This window comes from Adiantum capillus-veneris, chromosome 22 (genome assembly GCF_014529385.1).
Source record: "Adiantum capillus-veneris isolate H3 chromosome 22, ASM1452938v2, whole genome shotgun sequence".
In the NCBI taxonomy this organism is placed as follows: Eukaryota; Viridiplantae; Streptophyta; class Polypodiopsida; order Polypodiales; family Pteridaceae; genus Adiantum; species Adiantum capillus-veneris.
In genome coordinates this window covers 134832610-134853913 of record NC_140952.1, presented here as the reverse complement: position 1 = coordinate 134853913, position 21304 = coordinate 134832610, and the positions used below count along the sequence as shown (strand labels likewise).

The 21304-nt window shown below is 46.2% G+C and overlaps 1 pseudogene across 1 annotated transcript in view; it reads right to left on the bottom strand.

Moving 5' to 3' along the window:
- The window catches only part of LOC147430267 (uncharacterized), a 239045-nt pseudogene that overhangs the window by 64580 nt on the left and 153161 nt on the right, over positions 1-21304 (bottom strand). The window contains exon 10 of the transcript XR_015185774.1: positions 2705-2902. The product of XR_015185774.1 is annotated as an uncharacterized LOC147430267 (transcript). The remainder of the gene's footprint in view (positions 1-2704; positions 2903-21304) is intronic.

Sequence of the window (21304 nt, the reverse complement as noted above, 5' to 3'; positions counted from 1 at the left end):
AAATACACAGCAGGCTGTTATTCCCTGTTTTGGGCTCCGTTTCGCGTGCCGGTCGCATCTGTAGCAAGACCTCAAGCTCCCGCACCTGTAGGGCTACTTGCCCTTTGAATCAGACAAGATTTCTGATGTGAAACCTGTCCGAATTCACATGTACCTGCGGGGGATTAGCCGCTAGCTAATCCAGTACCTGTGCAAGAGGCTCTTGCCTCGACAATCGCGCGTGAATCCACATAACTGTACATTGGTCAAATGAAAAGCCCACTAGTGGGGCATAACATACTGCTTGTAGGGGAGAGAGAGAGAGCAGTGCGTGGCGTGCAGGGCATCACTCCTGGCACCTTACTGTACATAAGGGGGAAAGGAAGCACTCCATAGCTCTTAACCTATGGCAGATTGCAAATGAAGCCCCTTCCCTGCATAAAATTCAGCGCCCTTTTTTCTGCATGAGGCAAGTTCATGAAAAAATGACACTTGGCGGATTTACAAGCATTTGCCCGTTTCGGGTTTGCCGCTTTAAAATATCCCAACTGGTCGCCCAGTTGACTTCGCGGCAGAGTTGTAAAGTGTTCCCCTGGTCATACCGGAGGTAATGACCCGAACACATTTCACGGCCCAAAATAGCAGTTCCCTAAATTTTAGGAAATGATTCCGTTGGGCTCCCTGTGGTCATCTGACCATCTATCCTCATTGGGACCGCATCCAAAAGTGCAATGTGGCCCAACTGTTGGATACTTTCTATTGGTAGTCACACCTTGACTTTAGGCCTTTATTGATTTCACTTCCTAGTATCCACCAACTTGCTAAGTGCGACTGGGGGACCTACATGATCTTAAACTGAGCCTAGACATCCTTTTACTTCACGAGTTCCAGTGCCGCGACCAACTTCCCGTCTGCGGGTGAAACTACCGTTCACATTGGCCATACAATGTTTGACCATTTGCAACTTCAAAAAGAGGGTCCCAAAAATTAAACAAAAATCATTGGAAAGAAACCAACAACTAAGATTAGCAGTTGCCACGTCCTCGTGACTCTCTCTCTCTCTCTCTCTCTCTCTCTCTCTCTCTCTCTCTCTCTCTCTCTCTCTCTCTCTCTCTCTCTCTCTCTCTCTCTCTCTCTCTCTGTACTTCGCACAAAAGAGGAGCACAGAGAAAGATTAAAGCTTTTGTTCGCTGAATTTAGTCTAAAAATCAGCAAATCAATAAATAAGTCACTGATTTTCATCAAAAATCAGCAAAAGCAATAAAAATCCACCGATTTTCAATACTTCCACCTGCGAAATTGCTGAATTTTATCAAAAATCAGCGAGCAGCACATTAAATTTAACCTGCAAACATACTCATGAGAAGAAAATAATCAATTAGACGGTTATTTCATCAAAATTTGCATGAAATAGTGATTATCCAACTCTAACCAGCCCGTAGGTGTGCACATGGTCCATTCCGTAGCCAAGCTAGCTCTGATACCATGAAACGAACTCAAGGAGTGGATGTCCTAGCTACACGGACCGCCTACAGACGCGCATCAGACGAACCACACGACCATAGCCACCATCCAGCAGCTCCCTTGTGTTGGGGCCAGCATCCAAGGACGTAGGCGTACACCTGTAAGACCGAGCGTCCCATACCACCCGGCCTCACCTCCTCGAGGTGACCTCGCACACTCCTAGCCTCGCGGGCTAATGGGGATCGATGAATACAAATGACGCCTTGGCCTCCCTTTTATAATAATGGCCGGCCACACTGGCCGGGTTCACACTACATCCGCCCGGACACTGAACGCCCATCCCGACGGCGTCTAGGCTAGATCCCGTCTCTTGTGAGCGTGACATAACACATATCTTGGCCTCCGCAGGTTCTCTCCTACATCTGCCAGTCTCAATCTCTAGCTGATGCGATGATGTGCACATCTGACCAATAGCACATCGTATTCCATAGGATAAATGAGTGTTCATATAGGCCAGCCTGATCACATATCTATCTTCTATTAGTTGGAGAAGATGCTCTCTATAAACAGTCATCTTCGTGCCCAACTTCTATGTCGGCTGTATCCATGTGCTCTTGGTATCTAGCTGAATCAAATCTTGACGTAGGAGTCTAGTACTCTCTATCCGTGTGAGAGATAGGGAGGGTAAATCCAAGGAGTATTGGAACGGAGGCAATCTATCCATGCTAAAGCCATGTGACTAAAACCATGATGTCATCTGTCCATACCAGCATGTTGTGTCTTAAGCGCTAGCTGTCGAGATGACTTAAGGGCTAGCCGAGCATATCTGTCTCTGGGGAGGTCCCATACATTATGCATGAAGGATACGATCTAGTAAGGGCCCGCGAACATGAGAAGGGGAGCAGCTAGCGCGGCTCGAATAATCTCATGTGGCACTGAGGCCTTAGCCCGAATCATCCGAGACAGCATAGAGACTAGAGGCCTCGCCATACATCTTTATCCATCAGTGCTACCAGATCCTCCATGGTGGTCCAGCAAGGTTCCCCAAATATAAACCCATAAAGCATAGCTGAGAGAGAGAGAGAGAGAGAGAGAGAGAGAGAGAATTGACTTGTATTATATTTTTCTCTATAATATAGTTACCCATTATGAGAAAAAAAAAAAATTGACTTCTTTTGAAGACCGAAATTGCCTACGACACAAATCTACGATCAGCAAATAAGTACAAGAAAAAGAAAAATGAGTTTGTATGGTACTTTACCTTCACTCAAAGATTTGTCTCTCTCTCTGTCAAAAGTTTGTGCTGCTTTGCATTATGATTTGCAATCATTTGCCACTTTTCTTGTAAGGTATCAAGCTTTTCTCGTAATTTATCAAGCTTCTTGGAAGCCTGATCCAGGTTTACCAAGTGATCTATGACCTTTGTTCCTGCTTTCTCAACTTCATATTGCAAATTCTTCTGTAAAATTTAGAACAATGATAGACAACTCAGAAATAGTAAATGGTGTAATACAGCAAAGGGTAGTCTCAACAAAAAAGTAATTATTACATAAGCATGAAAATTCAGTCATCTTGAATTTTATTTGTAAGATTATGGCATGCATATTAAGTCAAAACAAAAAACATGAATATTGGATTGCCTCACAATACACGATACAATGCTTCTTAAATGATTCAAACAACACCACTATAGAGATCTATAGATTTCACATTAATCCATCACCACCACCAAGTTGACTTCCTTTACTGGGTCAATCTGGCGAGGTCGTCTCCGTAGATGAAGATGTTGCCGCTTCTTGGAGCATCGAGACATCATGAGTTCGTGTGATCAATATTGAAATCGTCATATGCTTCTCGTAGCCAACCTTGGGGATACTCCTTGAAGGGTAACTCATCACACATAGAGGTGTTGGTCGTAGTGTCAATTGCATAAAAAGTTGAGGGTTGGGCAAACTCCTGTGGAGGAGATTTGTGTATAGGCTCACCAAGCCCAAAGGCTTCCACCGTAGGAGCATCTGAGTCATTAGTCTCTATGACCTCCACACCTGCTTATGGGTTGGGTGGCACACTGGGGCTAGCTAGTGTAAGAACATTGGAAGATAAGGTATCCTCAAGAAAATATTGAATAGAGACCACATAACAAGGCATAGACTTGGTAGCTTCTAGCCACTCAAGCAGGTCTTCCTCTCTCATCAGGTGGAGTAGGTTGTACCAGTTCGGGATTGGAAAGAACTATGAATCCCTAGACATGGTCTACCAATGAGCAAGGGGAAGCTGCCCTCAACTTGGGGAAGGCGAACGACATCAAAATCCAAGCTGAAGGTGAAGTGTTGTACCTGTACAAGTACCTTGTCCACTATGCCCAAGGGGTATAGACTATCGTCTAGTCAGCCAAAGCATCTGTGAATGGGGTCAGTCGAGTAGGCTAGAGACCTAATGCCAACATAGTGAACTCAAACATCAGGTTGATGCCAGATCCACCATCAACTATCAACTATCACCCCAAAGACTTGAAGAGAGCTTCAAGACAAAGTGAGACGAGAGCTTCTGTGAACAATGAGAGGAGCAACTTGATCAGAGATCTTGTAAGACTTTGATGGTTGCAAATGGAGGTGCCCACCACTAGGACCTACACTTGGGTACAATGATTGGATAAGTGCAAAGGTGTCACATCGAAAAGCCGCATCTAGCCAAAGCATGTCATAGAGCGCTAGTTTGATGGAAGGTGTTCTTCTGGATATCCTTTGTTGTAGGCTTTTATCATAGTATCAGTGTCTTGTCTGGAGCTTTTGTCTTGGGAGAGCCTTCTCCACCAACTCCTTCACCATAATATCTCCTGGTTGTTGGGGAAGCTTCGCAACCAGAGACATCATTCTTGTCATGAGTTCTAGCCAAAGCATGTCATAGAGCGCTAGTTTGATGGAAGGTGTTCTTCTGGATATCCTTTGTTGTAGGCTTTTATCATAGTATCAGTGTCTTCTCTGGAGCTTTTGTCTTGGGAGAGCCTTCTCCACCAACTCCTTCACCATAATATCTCCTGGTTGTTGGGGAAGCTTCGCAACCAGAGACATCATTCTTGTCATGAGTTCCGCAAATGTCTCATTGGCAACACTAAGTTTTCCAACTCATCCGAGACTCTCTCTTGAAAATCGCTTGATCTGAAGGCTTCATAGAACAGTTGTGTTAGTGTCGCCCAATTTATAAACTGACTACACCATTTGTCTGCTAAGCCATCTAAGGTTGACGGGAAGAGCACTGCAGAGAGATACAAACCTCCTCACGTGGTCGTCTGTATCGTCTGCGGAGAGTCTCTTAAAAGTCGAAAACTTTATGTTAACCTTGCTTGTTAGCTCCTCCATTGCCGCCTACTTGAACTTGATTGGTGAAAAGTGTACATGGGGAGGTGATAAGGGTGGTGAGGAGCTAGTTGAGGTAGATGCCAAAGAAGGTAGTGGAAGCGGGCGTGGAGGACTTCTATCGGTAAGAAAGGCTGATGCTTTTTGCGGTAGTACTGTAGTGGACTCTGTAGGGGCCTTGATTGATCTTTAGATTGCCTTGTATGTGTCATGAAGTAGCAACAGACCCACCCAAACTTTGGGCAAGAAGACCCTTGAACTTGCTGGCCTGTCTAGACCCATTGGACCAGACTCGACTAGACCAGGCTAGACGAAGGACGATGGTGAGTGGACTAGACCAGACTAGACGAAGTTGGATGAAGGCCAAAGTGGACTCGACTAGGCTAGACCAAACCAGCAAACTAGACCAGGGCAAGAGAATAGATCAGCTAGACCAAGCTGGACGAAGGTAAAGGTGGACTAGAGTAGACCAGACAAGAGCCTAAGCTGGATAGCTCCTCAATTATGGACGCTCAACGGAGTGAGACTTCTATTGAGGTCCCACCGGGCGTACCAGACATGAGAGCACCTGTAGCAGAAAAAGTATGTCATGCTTTCTACTATGGGTGCTCCTCAATGCAATGTGCTAAAAATCTCTCTTCAAAACAAAACAACAATATAGAGCAATGGAACAAAGCAAAATTGTACTCAAATGAAACAACAATAAATTCCAAATCCAATGGAAGCTCAACTATACTCATAGACCAATACACACTCTGGTTGGCAACACACTCAGCTCCAAGCCCAAGACTCACGAATACAATGGGGATGTCAAGGTGCAGGAAGAGTGCAAGTGGTAGACTAAACTCAAAACTCAATAACTCATACAACTCATTTGATGCCTCCAACTCATAAAACCAAGTAAGCACGTATACAACATAAAGAGCAGCCAACGGCTAGCACAAATATCTTTGACAATCCAGCTATGCCTATCTCCAAACTATGGGGGCGGTGAGCTTGCCACAATGTCCTCTAGACCACCACTCCCTATGTCTGCCAGGTATCACGGCCCAAGTGAGAGTCCACCCAATGTAAACCCAAGACCAATTGTAATTGCCTGTCCCGTGCAAGTGACGCTATAGCCCTGCTACAAAAAGGAACTCTCTCATGAAGTAAAAGGAATCTTGAGTACGCATTGCGCACTCATCCCAAGTTAACACCATACATCATTTCCGCTGCACATTACATTGATATCACACCTCTTTGGCAGTGTTAGGTATCATCACTCTAAAGAACCAAGAAGAAGCAAAGAAGTTTCGTATGCACTTGAGTACGCATTGCGCACTCATCCCAAGTTAACACCATACATCATTTCCGCTGCACATTACATTGATATCACACCTCTTTGGCAGTGTTAGGTATCATCACTCTAAAGAACCAAGAAGAAGCAAAGAAGTTTCGTATGCACTGAGCACTTAGCATGAGTTATCATAGGCTAACAACTATGCGCCCTTGGTGGAACCTTTGGACTTGGTGAGCCTATAAAGGATCATAGAAGGGGAAAGAAATCTCCTCTACAGGAGTTCTCTCACACCTTAACTTCAGCCCCATCTGTGTCTGCCTCTCTGACCACGCCAAAGCTCTCCTCGGTGTCTAGTGAACTATCCTTCACCAAGCTTCGTCAAGGCGGGATACAACAAAAAGATGTTGATTTTAAGATTGATGAGTCCCCCAGCTCATGATGTCTCTCTGCTCCTAGACGCAGCAACCTCTTCACCTACAGAGAAATCTTCAGCAATGCCATCTCCAGACCCAGTAAAGAGAGACAACTTCGGCGGCCCTAATGCACACCCGGTGCTGCTAGACCAAATTCAGAGCAGACAGTCCTATTGGCAATGATCTATGTCACAAAAGATAAGATTAGAATCTTTGGAACAGTCCCATTGGCTGCGGTCTATGTCACAAAGATAAGATTAGAATCTTTGGAAGTTCCAGAAGAGTCAAGCACTGATGATTTTCAGAAGGATTGGTTTATCAAACTTCTGGAAAGACCAGTAAGTGTAAGGCTATCTAATCCTCCCATCTCGAATCAGCATTCCACAGAGAGCGTGCTTCTTTCAAACCCTGGAACAGGTCAGCTTAAGCTTCCTCCACCGGATGCACTCTATAGCTTCATTAAGGTACCTTGTGAACTACCAGATGTCCAGGTTAGCATCAGAGTTATTTGGTGTGCCATTTCACAATTTGAAAACCTTGTGGAAGACCTAATTCCGTGGCAAGTCAAAAACTATCACTACAAAAGCAAAAGCAACAACTGCAGAATTTGAGTGCACGTCTTCCCCAAGCTACTTTGAGCAACATCCTTTGTTCATCACCCTAGCTGGCCTCACCCCCCACCCTCTCTCTCCCTTTCTCTCGCCCCTACCCAGTTCCTAGCCCTCTCTCTTACCCCCCACTCCCTCTCTCTTCTTCTTACCCACCCCTAGCCCTCCCCCCTCCATGTCCTACCCACACCCTCCCCTCTCCCCTACCACCCCTACCCACCCAAGCCCTCCCCTCGCCCATCACCACCCTCTCCTCGCCCTACCCCCTCATCGCCCCCCTCTTCTCCTCACCTCTACCCACCCCCTCCCCTCGTCCCTCACCACCACCCCCCCCCTCGCTCCTCACCACTCTCACCCCCTCGCGCCTACCCTCCCTATCCCCTTGCCCCAACCCACCCCCTCCCTTCCTCTCGCCCTTCACCACCCTCTCCTCGCCCCTACCCACCTCCTGCCCTCGTCCTTCACCACCCCCACCCCGTCGCCCCTCACCACCCACTCCTCGTTCCTACCCTCCCTCCCCTCGCCCCTACTCACCCTCCCCTCGTCCCTCACCACCCTCACCCCTTCGCCCCTGTCGTCGTCCCTATCCCGTCGCCCCTCACCACCCACTCCTCGACCCTACCCACTCCTTCCTCTCGTCCCTCACCACCCCCACCCCTACCCTCCCTATCCCCTCGTCCCTACCCACCCCCTCCCTTCCTCTCGCCCCTACCCACCCTCTCTTCAGCCCCTCGCCCCTCCCTCTCATCCCTTCCCTCTCTCTCCTCACCCCCTCCCTTTTTCTCGCCCCTACCCACCCCTCACCCCTAGCCCTCTCCCATTTACCTTTCCTATTCACCATAGCCTCCCCCCATTTGCATTTCCCCCTCTCCCCTACACTCCATTTTCCTTTTTGCTTATGTGTGTTAAACACCCTTCGCCCTTTCGTTTGCATACACTAGCTTTTGTGTCTTTCGGGGGCTTTGTTGCAATCTGGGCCTTGATTCAGTTTATGCTTTCTGCACCACCTACTCCATTGTGGCGGAACTGCCCATCCTTCATCATCTTTTGCAAATATCTACATTTCCTCATTGCCTTCCTCCTTAACACTCAATATCTTCTCCACACATCAACTTCTTCAGTCAAAGTGGGTTGCATTTTTAGTGTTGGTTTCATTGTTCTATTAGTTTCAGTGTTCTCTCTCATCGGGACGGTGAGTGGTCTTGTGACGGGCAACTTGTAGCAAGGCTACAATGTCACTGGCATAGGACATGCAGTTAGTTACATTTGTTCAGGAGTTCACACTGGACGGACTCTTTCCTTGGCAGTGACACGTGGCAAGTGATACGGATGGTGGTCAAGTGGACACCATGGCTAGCTCACCACCACCGCAGTTTGGAGATAGGCTTAGCTGGATTGGGATATTTTGCTAGCCGTTGATGGCTCTCTAGGAGATACATATGTGTGGTTGGTTCGGACGGGGATACATCATTATCACCATCATCATCTACTTTGTGTGGTCGAGCGTCTCGAGTCTGGAGTCTTGAGTTCATGCACAACACATCTACACCATCCCTGCAGATTGGAGCCTCGACACCCCCATTGTATCCTTGAGTCTGGGCTTGGAGCTGAGTGTGTTGCCAAGCCAGAGTTTGTATGGTTCTTTGAGTATGTCAAGTTCCACCGCATTCTGAGTCTATTGTGCTTTGAGTCGTTGTTCCATTTCAGTGTGATGTTTTCTTTGCATATTGCACTAAGGAGCACTTACTGTAGAGAAAGCACGACACACTTTTCCTGCTAACAGAGGCCCCAGTGTGTAGGGAGAGTGCAGATGTGCGGTGCTGGACATAAGACACGAGACTCAGGTCGCTAGACTATAGAAAGTAGATAATTCCTTTCACGACTAGAACCAACTACATATATATACAATTGTAAAGAGCCACCAACGATTAGCAAATATCCGAGTCCAGCTACGTCTATTTCCAAACTGTGGTAGTGGTGGTCTTGCCACGATGTCTACTCGACCACCACCCATATCACTGCCACTTGTCACTACCCAAGTGACAATGTGAACTCCAGACGAACTATAACTAATTGCCTAACCTGTGCAACTGACACTGTAGCCTTGCTACAATAGCCACAACGTAAAGGCACTCAAAGGGCAGCCTTGTCTAATATACCTTTGTAAATTCCAATTTCCAACTATGTGTAAGCCATGAGCCAAGTATCAAGGAAGCATCGCTATCACAGTAAAGCCAATTTACACATGTTGCAATCTCAATCCAAAACCTAACCGCGCCATAGTTATGGCAATATAATCCTAGCTAACAATATCAAAGACTTTCTCAATATGAACTTGAAGTACTAACACATCTTGTTTAGAATATTTGGCATATTCAGAAGCCAATATACACACGTTGCAATCTCAATCCAAAACCTAACCGCGCCATAGTTATGGCAATGTAATCCTAGCTAACATATCAAAGACTTTCTTAATATCAACTTTAAGTACTAACACATCTTGTTTAGTATATTTGGCGTATTCCATGCCAATATATGCATTAGCCCGATTATCATTAATCTACCGAGAAGGGATGAAACCATACTGAGCAGGATGCAATCCATCATATAAGAAACCATGAATTCAATTAGCCAGTATCTTAGTGGCCAACTTATGAATAACTGTCATGAGAGTGATAGGACGCCAATCCGAAATTGATTCACATAGATGCTTCTTAGGGACAAGTTTGACCAATCCTTGCTTCCAAGAAACTGAAGTCTGACATACATTCATCTTTTCATGCTTTATTGATCGTAAACAAAATCGGTTTTTCCAAAAAACGCCAAACAACAATAAAACATTCCAATGTCAAACCATCCAAGGGTGTCATTTCCATTTACCCATCGAACACAAGGCTTCCTTTATCTCCTCTTAAATAAAAGATTCCTCTTACACCATGGCATCACCAAGAGAGATAATAGGTTGTACAAATTACAAAAATTTACAATGAGTCTGTAAAACATATGCAAAGGCATTTGAAGTAATCGTAAAAAGAAAAATCAGCCACTTCTTACACAAAATTAGACCATTGGTCATCCACCCTATGAATATTTTTCTTTTGCCTAGACTCTTGCAAACTCTTGAAAAAGTGTTTAAGAGGAGCATTCTTTATCTAGTAAAGCTCTTTGACGAGAGCGAGTCATCCATTTTTGCAGTTTACGTTGATCATTGAACATCATTACGTTCTTTGCATGCAACAATAAATCTTGCTTGCTCTCTGAAAGAGGTCTTTGTTGAGCATTAACAGTCAGAGATTCACATTATTGTTTTTCTTGCTAAATTTCTTCTTGAATCGCATGCATATGCGACCTCCCATAGTCCGTGATAACAGCTTGCATACGTTGAACAAACTGGTACTATGCAATATCAATGTCCTCATAAATCTGATGATAAAGATGTACTATTGCATAAAGAGCCACTTCTCTAAAAAGATCATGTTTCAAATAATTGTTATTCAATATGATAAATCTAGACTTAGATGCCAATATATCATCACAAGGCCTATCAAAGTACGAGACTATCCATAAAGAAGCGTAATCGGAAAGCAAGAGCGCTTGATCTTTTCATAGTTAGGAGACATACTTATCAAATTGACTAGCATGAAGCCATTATTGTTTGTTTGATTTGATCCAAACATGCTTAAACGCATTACAATTGAAAGTAAACCCTGGATCATGCAGACAAACATGGCGCCATAAATCCAATTGACCCAAATTAGATACTAGATTATCCCAAGCTAATTATTCAGGGTGTAGAGTTGTACTTTGGAGAAGGACATATTGAAATCTTACGTAGGAAATCATTAAGTAGCCAAGGATAAGAAAGGAGTTTTCTCTAGATGCAATGCTTCTTGAGGAGCATACGTCACAAAAGTGATGATGTAGCATGATTGGATGCAAAATAGAGAGAGAAAGAGAAAGTCCACCAATTGATGATGTGGCAGAGCTGTACAAAAGTGTTGATGTGGCTTCCGCAATTTATAGCGCATTGAAACATTGTCAACCAAAAAACACGAAAAACGGTGTACATTGACCATGAGTTAGGCAATCACAAATTCATACACATCTTTTTTCATTTTAATGACTGGAAAAGGACTATGCTTCCTAAAGATTGTGGATGGAATGCATATGAAAAATTTAACGGGGTGCCAAACTTTTCAAAGTATTTTTGTAAAAAATGCAGTCTAAACTTGACTTTTCTACTTGAAACAATCGACTTGTCAAACCACAAAGGGAATATCAATGCTTGATGGAGAATCGTGCTAATGCTTGTGTTGTGACTGTGTCCTGCCAAGTAATGAGCATGCAAAACTTATTGACACGATCTACAATGATGAACCATTGTGTATTCCTTGAATGCAATCTTTCTACCTTTTCTAAAGCGATATTCATGCTTCCGTGCGTATCTAGAAGTGAACCATGTGCACCGTGCAACATGGCTTTTCTATGAGAAGGTAACACACAAAGACGGTGACGAAAATACAAGAGACCATCACGAATGACACACTCGGAATATGCATACTGCTAACAAAAGATACTTTATGAATGGGTACTCTGGATCTCGACTCAAGAGCCAAGATTTGTCCTTCGCGAGATTGAAGGCATCTGCAATTGGGTTAGCTTTACTAGGACATAATCGATCAAACCACCAAATTGTTCAAAAGTATGGGACTATCTACCTCGACAGTCGCTCTTAAATGTGCTAGGGAGAGATTGGAGCCACTTGAGGGCTTGATGATCTCTATGAGCTACGAAATTTCCACCATATAAAAAGTGCTTCTCAGGCTTGAGAGACCGAATGACAGAGAGAGGTTCCTTATCATGCAATGAGTGCTTCTCTTCTGAACTATTTGATTGTGCACTGAGAGATGCTATTGGTCTGTGTTATATCCCCTTTCAAAATATGAAGGTGACAGACTAGTGCACATAAGGAGTGCTCTTATGACCGCGAATGGCTACGGAAGATGCACCCTCACGAGAAATAGTGAGCGTATTTTCTTTCCAATTAACTTGTGGATCAATCTTACAAACCCACTTAATGCCAAAAACCATATCACATCCAGAGAGAGGAGAAACAACAAACTTGCGCGACGAAAACATGCCCGCTAATGAACAGAAACTATTACACTAGGACATTCATGCGTGATTGAAGAGTACATGCCAAGAGCGAATTCAGAAACCACAATGCGATCTGCTCAAATAGCTACTAAATGTGCACTCTTCACAAGAGAATCCACTATGCATACTGCCAGTATCAAACATGATCACTACGCACTCACCATTCACATGACCATTACAATTAACGAGAGACTCATTATATCAATAGAAACTTAGGGTAGATGACCTTGGTCGTTAATGACACTAACAGAAGATGTGGGTTCTGTGGATTCTTTTTTGGGTGATTCGTTCATGAAAATCTCTTTTCATGTGACCTACTGAAGGAGTACGAGTGGAAGTCCGACGCGAGAGAGAGTGCGAGAAGAAGAGCACGACGATATGGTGAACTCGCTCTACTGTAATGTATTGAGCATAGTGAGTTCTTATTAGGTTTTACAAAAGAATATGTGTACATACCTGGCGGCCCGTCCACTTACCTGAGCGACCACATTGGGCTTTATACCCCAACAACCTCCCACTTAAAGTCCAATGTGGTACTTTAAGTGTGAGAGAAGCTACTATACAAGCTAATATACAAGAGATGTACTACCCTACACCTAAGTGCTTGCGAAAATGCGCAAAGCTCTCTGAGGGAAGTCCTTTTGTAAGTAGATCAGCAGGATTTTCTGTGGTGTGAACTTTGACAAGCTGAAGTTGCTTATCCTCGAGCATTTCCCTGATGAAATGATACTTCACATCCACATGCTTTGTCTTTGAGTGATAAACTGGATTGCGAGCCAATTGTATAGCACTTTGACTATCACAATATAACACAGGCATCTCTTCTTTGATTCCCAAATCTATTACTAGTCGATTAAGCCCAATTGATTCTTTGCATGCCTCTGATGCTGCAACATATTCAGCCTCTGTAGTAGACTGAGTAACAAAATCTTGTAATCTAGAACGCCATGTTACTGCTCCACCAGCCAATGTAAAGACATACCCTGACGTAGACCTTCCGTTGTCTTAGTCACCTGCATAATCTGACTCTGTAAAACCCTTTACACTTAGCTCCTGACTCCCATAGCATATACGCATACTCTTTGTAGCTTTCAGGTATCTCAATATTCCTTTCACTGCCTCCCAATGTTTCTTGCCTGGGTTTGACATGTATCGACTCAATGCATTTCCATCAGATGCTGTAAGAAGAGCCGAGTCCATTGTATTCTTCAAGAAGTAGATGTCTCCTGACACTCGACTGTCATCCTCTGCAACAGTGTTTGTCACATTTATTTCTTGAATCTTCACTGAGGACTTGTTCTTCTCACCATGGTCTTCAGCTTTCTCTTTGCCTATTTCTACTTTCCATTCTCTGTAGTCTCTTTTCATGTGACCCTTCTTGCCACAATGGTAGCATTCTATGTCACTCTTGCCTTTAGCACTGCTGGACTTGCTACGAGACTGATTCCTCTTTCCACCTTTGTACTTTTCTTTGGTCCTTCCCCTGACAACTAAGGCTGTTCCTTTGCCTTTGTCCATTGTCTTTCTATTGGTTTCTTCAGTAAGCAGACTTCCTTCTACACCTGCTATGTTCAAACCATCTGGAGGTGCAGAATTACTCAAAGCTGTGCGAAAAGTGTCCCAACTTTCCGGCAATGTGATCAACAGGAACATAGCTCTAACAGGTTCATCAAACTTGACACCTTGAGCTGACAACTGACTATAGATTGTGTTGAATTCATTCAGATGATTGGACATAGGTGTCCCTTCTTTCATCTTCAAGTCAACAAGCTTCTTAAGCCAGTATACCTGTGAAGCTGCACTCTGCTTCTCATAAAGATCACTCAGCTTTAACCATGCTTGATAAGCCGACATCTCGTCTGCTACATTGAAGTAAACGCTTTCTGCCAAAGTCAGCATAATGGTAGAAAGTGTCAATTCATCCATTTCGCTCCATTCATCTTCGTCCATATCTTCTAGTTTTATCCCCTTGAGCTTTATAGGTTTTATCTGCTTCTTTTGTACCAACATGTGCCAAATCTGCTTCTTCCACAATGGGAAATTGGTTCCATCCAGCTTCTTGATATTGTAAAGAGCAGTGTCCTGTGATCCAGCCATAGCTACGCTTCACAGTAGTTTACTTTCCTGGGAAAAATTCGGCAGAGTTTCCCCTGTAAACTGACCTCTGAACCAATATCAACCTGTCAAATGAACCAAGAAAGCTTCAGATTCTGCAGAAATTTTGGCAGAGTCTCCGTTGTAAAATGGCTCTGGTGTACTAAAAACAGCTCAAAAAAACACTGTCTCTCTAACACTGTAAGCTGTGGGTAAACCTGTCCTGCACCTGTACTGTCTCGGACTGTCCTGTCACTGTCCTGTAAGCATAGACTGCGACAATGCCTCAACGGCAGTAAAGCAAAGATGCAATCCCAACTGTCTAACTCACAGTCAATACATCCTAGCTGCCTATCTAAGGGTGCTCGAGAGATCGCTCCAAGACCTGTATCACCGAAAGGATCTCAACATTCGAGAATCCCCCAGCTCAATAAAATCTCACTCGACCCTCAACAAAGGCTGCAGTAAATCTGACAATACATAGACTTCCCACAAAGTCATACATCCACAAATTTCCCACTGTATGCTGTAACCGCTACGACGGTTGTTTGCTGCGTGACTCACAGCCAGCAAACCCTCAACAGACATACATCATCTCTGACAATACATCCCATGTGGAAGTACCTGCAATGTCAGGATGAAATCTGGAATAGCAAGCAACAAACACAAGCTACCTGATGAACTAGTGGATGTCGCCTACAGTCTGTGTGTAGATGCGCCCGTGTCGTATGTGACGCCTCCAAGAAATGTGAGCCGTCCTTCGATGTGTAGACAGCCACAAATCAACACTGTGGGAGTGTCGATATCCTCAGCACCTGCAGTCGTAGGCCGAAAACCCCAAATTTGCAGAGTCGGATCTGCACCCGCTGAGACCACGTAGTCAAAAATGGCTTGCGCAGAACTTTGTCGAAGCGGAACGGTGACCGAGATGACCGAGATGACCTCAAGATTTGGGGCCGTGTCTTTGCCTGTCGAATTTCACTCCAATCTGAGCTGGTGACTCTAGCCTCCTGCAGTGTTGCCCCGAGCCTCGATCTGAGCTCTGATACCAGTTGAAGGAGTACGAGCGGAAGTGCGAAGCCAGAGAGAGTGCGAGAAGAAGAGCACGACGATATGGTGAATTCGCTCTACTGTAATGTATTGAGCATAGTGAGTTCTTATTAGGTTTTTACAAAAGAATATGTGTACATACCTGGCGGCCCGCCCACTTACCTGGGCGACCACATTGGGCTTTATACCCCAACACCTACAGAAACCCCATAACAAGGCATAGACTTAGAAGCTTCCAACCACCCCAGCAGATCTTCGTCTGACCCGTCAGGTGGAGTAGGTTGTTCTAGTTCAGGGTTGGATTCCATTTTCTCTGCACTAATGTATCCACGCCTCCTTCAAGTCGAATGAGTTTCATTGGGGAGCCAGGAGTATGTATCCACATTGCATCATTTCCCTAATCATGCAGTGCTTTAGTGTGTCGTAGCCATGGTCTACCGATGAGCAAAGGAAATCCCCCCAAAACATGGGAAAAACGAACAACAACAAAATCCAAGCTAAAGGTGAAGTCTTGTACCTGCAGAGGCACCTTGTCTACTATGCCCAATGGGTAGACTGTCCTTTGGTCGGCCGATGTCGCTGTGAAGGGAGCAGGTCGTGTAGACTGCAGACCTAAAGCCAACATAGTGAACTCAGGAATCAAATTGATGCCAGATCTTCCAACGACTATGACACCGGAGAATTGACGCCCTAGAATAGATACAATGAGACGAGGACTCCTGTAATCAGTGAGAAAAGCAGCGGGATAGGAAATCATGTTGGACTTTGAGGGCCGCACTAGGAGGTGTCTACCACTAGGACCTACTCCAGGATAAAGCGACTAAATAACTGCAAGGTTGTCACTTCGAAAACTCGCATCTAGCCGCAACATGTCATAGAGAGACACTTGTTGGAGGGTGTTCTTCAAGACAGAATCTTCTGTAAGCTTTTCTTTTTCCATTAGTGGTTTCTCGGGTACCTTGATTTGTTGTGGGTCGGCAACTGCTTCCAAGAAGGCTTCATCAATATCGGAAAGCAAAGATAAGGATCCTTGCTTGGCACTAGGGGACGGCTTGTAGACAGCTGGAAGAGGGGTATCTACTGGTGGGACAGTGGGAGGAAGAGTGGAAGTGGTTGGAAGGCAGAGACCCAAGGATGCCCTCTGGGCCCGAGCGAATACACTAGTAGGCTTCTCTACCTGTTTGAACTTGTCATTAGGGGCCACCACATGAGTAGAAGGTGATGGTTGAGGGATGGTACCAACTGCTATCAGATTGATTTCGGTAAAGGTAAATTTAGGTTGGCTCGAAGAAGTAGATGAAAGTTGTTTTGGGGAGCCTCAAGGCAGTGTTGGCAAGGAGGGCACCCTTCTGGCAGAGGACATTTGCTTTGGTAATGCACACATTCCCCGAATCTGTAGCACAAAATGGGCCGATTGGATGGGCAAGTCGGAAGACGAGGCGGTCTTTGCTCCTACTGCACGGAAGTGGAGGTGGAAGTGTAGAAGCTTTGAGGTGTTGAGAGAGCATTCGCATGATAAAGCTCTGAGATGGAAAAGTGCTTTGCATACCTTGCATAGGAGGGGTTGTCAGCAAAGGTGGCATGTGGTTTGGATGGCCATAGGGGGAAACCACGTTGGATGCATGTGCTAAACCCTGTTGGAGAGTAGGACAAAGACTTTGTTGTATTTGCCGCAATCCCTTTAGGTAGTAGCAACCCTTGTTCTCATGTCCAGGCATTCATGTGGAGGATGCCCTGGAGAGCGGCATGAGCTACACCAGGCCACAGCCTTAGTCTCCTGTTGAGACCTGTGCTCTACTAGCTCACGCTTGATCTAGTCCAAAGCCTCGTAAAGTGAAGGCTTTTCCTATCGAAGAGAGAAGGATCTCTCCTCCTTAAGAGCTTGTTGTAACTTTAGAGCTTCTAGTTCCCTGCGTAAAGAAGTCAAGGGATCAGACGGACTTTCCAAGAGTACAAAGAAAGTCTCTACCTGAGGGGAATCGTTGAACAGCTTCCTTACCCCCTCTATCCTAGTAGCACCAGGGACAAACTCCTCCAGATTGGCTTAAGGTAGGAGACTCTCTCGGAGTTTTTGCCGAGAAGTCTTAGGAAGAGCCTTCTCTTGGCGACCAGAGACTTTTGCCGTGAAGTCTTAGGAAGAGCCTTCTCTAGACACTTCTTAACCATACATTTGTCTGGTTGCTGGGGAAGCTTGGCGACCAGAGACTTTGTTCTGGTCATGAGTTCTGCAAAAGTCTCATTCGGCTAGAGCATCAGCCTGGCCAAGTCATCCTGAACCTTCTCTAGGAAGTCCCCTTGTCTGAAAGCTTCACAGAACTGCCTTCGTAATGTAGCCCAAGTCGTAAAGTGGTTCTCTACAAACTGAAAGTACCATTTATCTGCTAAGCCCATCTAAGGTTGATAGAAAGAGTACTAGTAGGCGTCTTCTCTGTTGAGGCCACGACCCCTGCAAAGGGATACAAATCTCTTAACATGGTCGTCTGCATCCGACAGGGCGTTGCTTCCTTGCAGAGGATGCAGGAGCAGCACCCAGACAGTCCTTGGTTGGAGGAGGAGTTGCAGCAAGTCCGCCAGGAGCTTGCCAGCATAGAGGAGAAGCGCCATGAGTTTGCTTTCCATCGACAGGCGTCTCAATGGACCCAGGTGGGTGACAGAGTGACTGGGGAGTTCTTTGAGGCAGTGGAACCTCATCATACACACCACTGTCAGGCAGCTGAGGAGACCTGACAGGTCACTGGCTTCAGAGCGAAAGGATATGCGTGTAGTTGCTACTCGCTTTTATAGTGACATGCAGTCAGCAAAGCCTCAGTCAGAGCGTCAGGATGCATGTAAAGAGCAGATTTGGGCACAGATGCCTTGTCTTGTGACTAAGGAGATGCGTCTGAGGCTTGAGAATTCAATTAGAGCTCCATATGTCCCTTAGAGCACTTCCCCGAGGTAGTTGTCCTGGTGAGGATGGTTTGACTCCCAGTGTTTTCTTGGAGTATTGGGACTTGCTTGGCTCAAACCTTTGTGGCGCTTTTCAGTACATCTTGCACACAGGAGAGATGCCTAACAGCATGAGTGAGGGCTTGATCTACCTCATTCCCAAGGAGGGTGGCTCCTTGGATGAGATTCGGCAGTGGCGGCCCATCACCATCCTCAACTCAGCCTACAAAATTCTAGCCAAGGCTCTGAGTTTGAGGATTCTCGCACTTCTAGAGAGCATTTTATATGGGACCCAGACAGGTTTTGTCAAGGAGCACAGTATCCTCGACAACGTCTTCACTTTTTGGGAGGCATCTGCCCTCGTGCATTTGAGGTGAGGATCTGGCGATACTTCTTCTCGATTTTGAGAAGGCCTGCGACAGAGTTGACTAGGACTTCTTGGACGGCACTCTACGCAGGATGGGTTTCTCGGATGCTTAGATCAGAGGTGTCAGTTTTCTACAAACATGCACATAGTCAGGTGCTTTTGACAAGAGGCAGAGGAGACCGTTTCATGCTCACACGCTCGGTCAGACAAGGCTGTCCTCTAGCCGCCTTCCTCATTCTGTTCTATGCAAAGGCGATGAGCAAGTTCTTGATTTCACAGCAAGTTGGTCTGCGTGTCTTAGCGCTCCCTATTCGGGGCGATGAGCTACTGGATGCTGAGTTTGCAGACAACTCAGCTCTGTACTTGGAGGGCCAGAAGGCCAACCTGCACAGATGTGAGCAAGCTCTAGCGACATTTTGTTGTGGATCAGGCGCATTGATCAACTGGAGGAAGACAGTGGCTTTCTGGGTTGGCAGTGCTCTTACGCCTGATTGGTTGCCAAGTGAGGGTTTTACATGGATTCCCCCAGGGACTGCAGTTCGCTACTTGGGCAGTCAGGTTGGCTTGGACTTGTCTCCTGAGCAACAGATTTCTCCCCTCCTCTTGTGCATCAGGAGGAAGTTGTTGCATTGGAGTTTGGCATGACTCTCTTTGGCAGACAGAGTTGTAGTGGCCAACAAAGTGTTGTTGGCTACTATGTGGTACATTACATCTTGCTGGATCTTTTGGAGCTCCTGCCATCAGCCAGGTAGAGAGGCTGATCACGAACTTTCTTTGGTTAAGGCGCGACACTCAAATAGCCCGGGCCAAAGTAGCCTAGAAGGTCATCACTCTACCTTGTTCTCAGGGGGGGGGGGTTGGGAATCATAGACCCAACACAACAGAGTATAGCCCTTCTTGGGAAGTTTGTTGTCATAGGACTACTTCCAGGGGAGGAGCCCTGGAAGGATTTTTTGCTTCACAGGCTTAGAGCTCGAGTGCCTCAGGCAGGAGGCCTCTGGAGACCTTCCATCAGATGGAAACTAGAGGATCCTTTTGTTGTGAGCTTGCTTCGCTCTTGGAAGCAGCTGCGAAGAGGCCTAGAGCAACACCAGCCCACTTGGAAGGCCTCTGGAGACCTTCCATCAGATGGATCTTCACAGATATGCGCAGAGTCGGTCTGAGCAGGAAACTAGAGGATCCTTTTGTTGTGAGTCTGCTTCGCTCTTGGAAGCAGCTGCGAAGAGGCCTGGAGCAACACCAACCCACTTGCACGGAGGAGCGCTTGAGACAACCCCCTGTTTGGAACCCCATGGTCAGCACTCAGAGAGGCCCATGGTCCACAGGTTGCAGAGTGTTGTTTTCAGAGGATCTGCGTAGTGGGCATCTACGGGAGGACTTGTGTCATCGATCCTGACCCAACAGCTCTTGAGTCAAGCCATTGGAGGCTTTGGGCTTGGGAGAGTTGTCCACTGGCACGAGTGCAGTGAATTCCTAGAGAGTGGTTTTGGAGGGACCCTTGCTCTTCAGCCGACCATCTAGGGGTCCATTGCTTTCAGTACATTGTTCGACTGGGACATCATATACTCGCAGCACAGAGAGAGGCTCGTCCTGTTGCAACACCTCATTGGCAAGAGGAGGGTCTCACAGCAGAGTTCTTATCAGCCTTCTGGGCGAGGTTGTGGGAGGCCAGACAACCACAGCGAGTCACCTTGTTCCTGTGGTTAGTTGCACATAGAGCTACAACAGTGAGGAGCTGGCTAGTACATAGTGGCCTTTCGGCAACATGCGCAGCTTGTGACCATCCTTTGGAGGGTCAGCGTCATTGTCTGTGGGACTGCCCTATGGCATAGTAGGTTTGGTTTTGGGTCCTTCGACTGATGCCAGCGCTTTCCACAGCACAACAGTACACTTGGGAGGGAGCTGCTTGGTCCACTCTCTAGGGCCTTGCACTACAGTTTGAGCTATCCTCCACTAGCAGGATGATAGTGATACAGGACATAGTTACAAGGAATGGCCATTTTCAGGTTCCCGTTCCCCGTTCCCATCCCAATCTCCCGTTCTGGATTCCCGTTCCGTGTTTCAGACGTGAGTATCCGAAACAGGGAATGGCGTTTCATGCATGTTGCCGTTCCATGTTCCCCGTTCCAATTTTCCGTTCCGGGTAACTATGATACAGGGAGGTCGACCTACACTCCAGCCGACTACAGAGCTTACTCCACAGGAGTGGTGCAGTGAGAGAAAGGTGTGTTGGGAGCTCAGTCTGTGGCCTGACACTCTCGCTCATCTGGCCGGCCCGATGCTTTCGCATCTTCCAGGCTCGCCTTGTGCCACCAGTGGAGACTGTTTGAGATTTTTGGCTTGAGAAGATCCATACTCTTAGGGGACAGTTCGAGAGACTTTAGGGCAGCTCCGACTGCATGCGGGAGCGCAGAGAGGCGTTCCTTCGACTCTGGCACCCGGGGCCTTTCTTCGCCATGGTCCGGGGTGAGCTCAGATGGCACTACCGTCCACCTGTGTGGCTTTTCCCTCCTCCCATCTCATGATTTAGCCTTCATTGTACATATCTTTTTTTTTCATTGGGAGAGTCTCCCCTTATGGTTGTTCTAGCCCTCTCTTATAGCCCT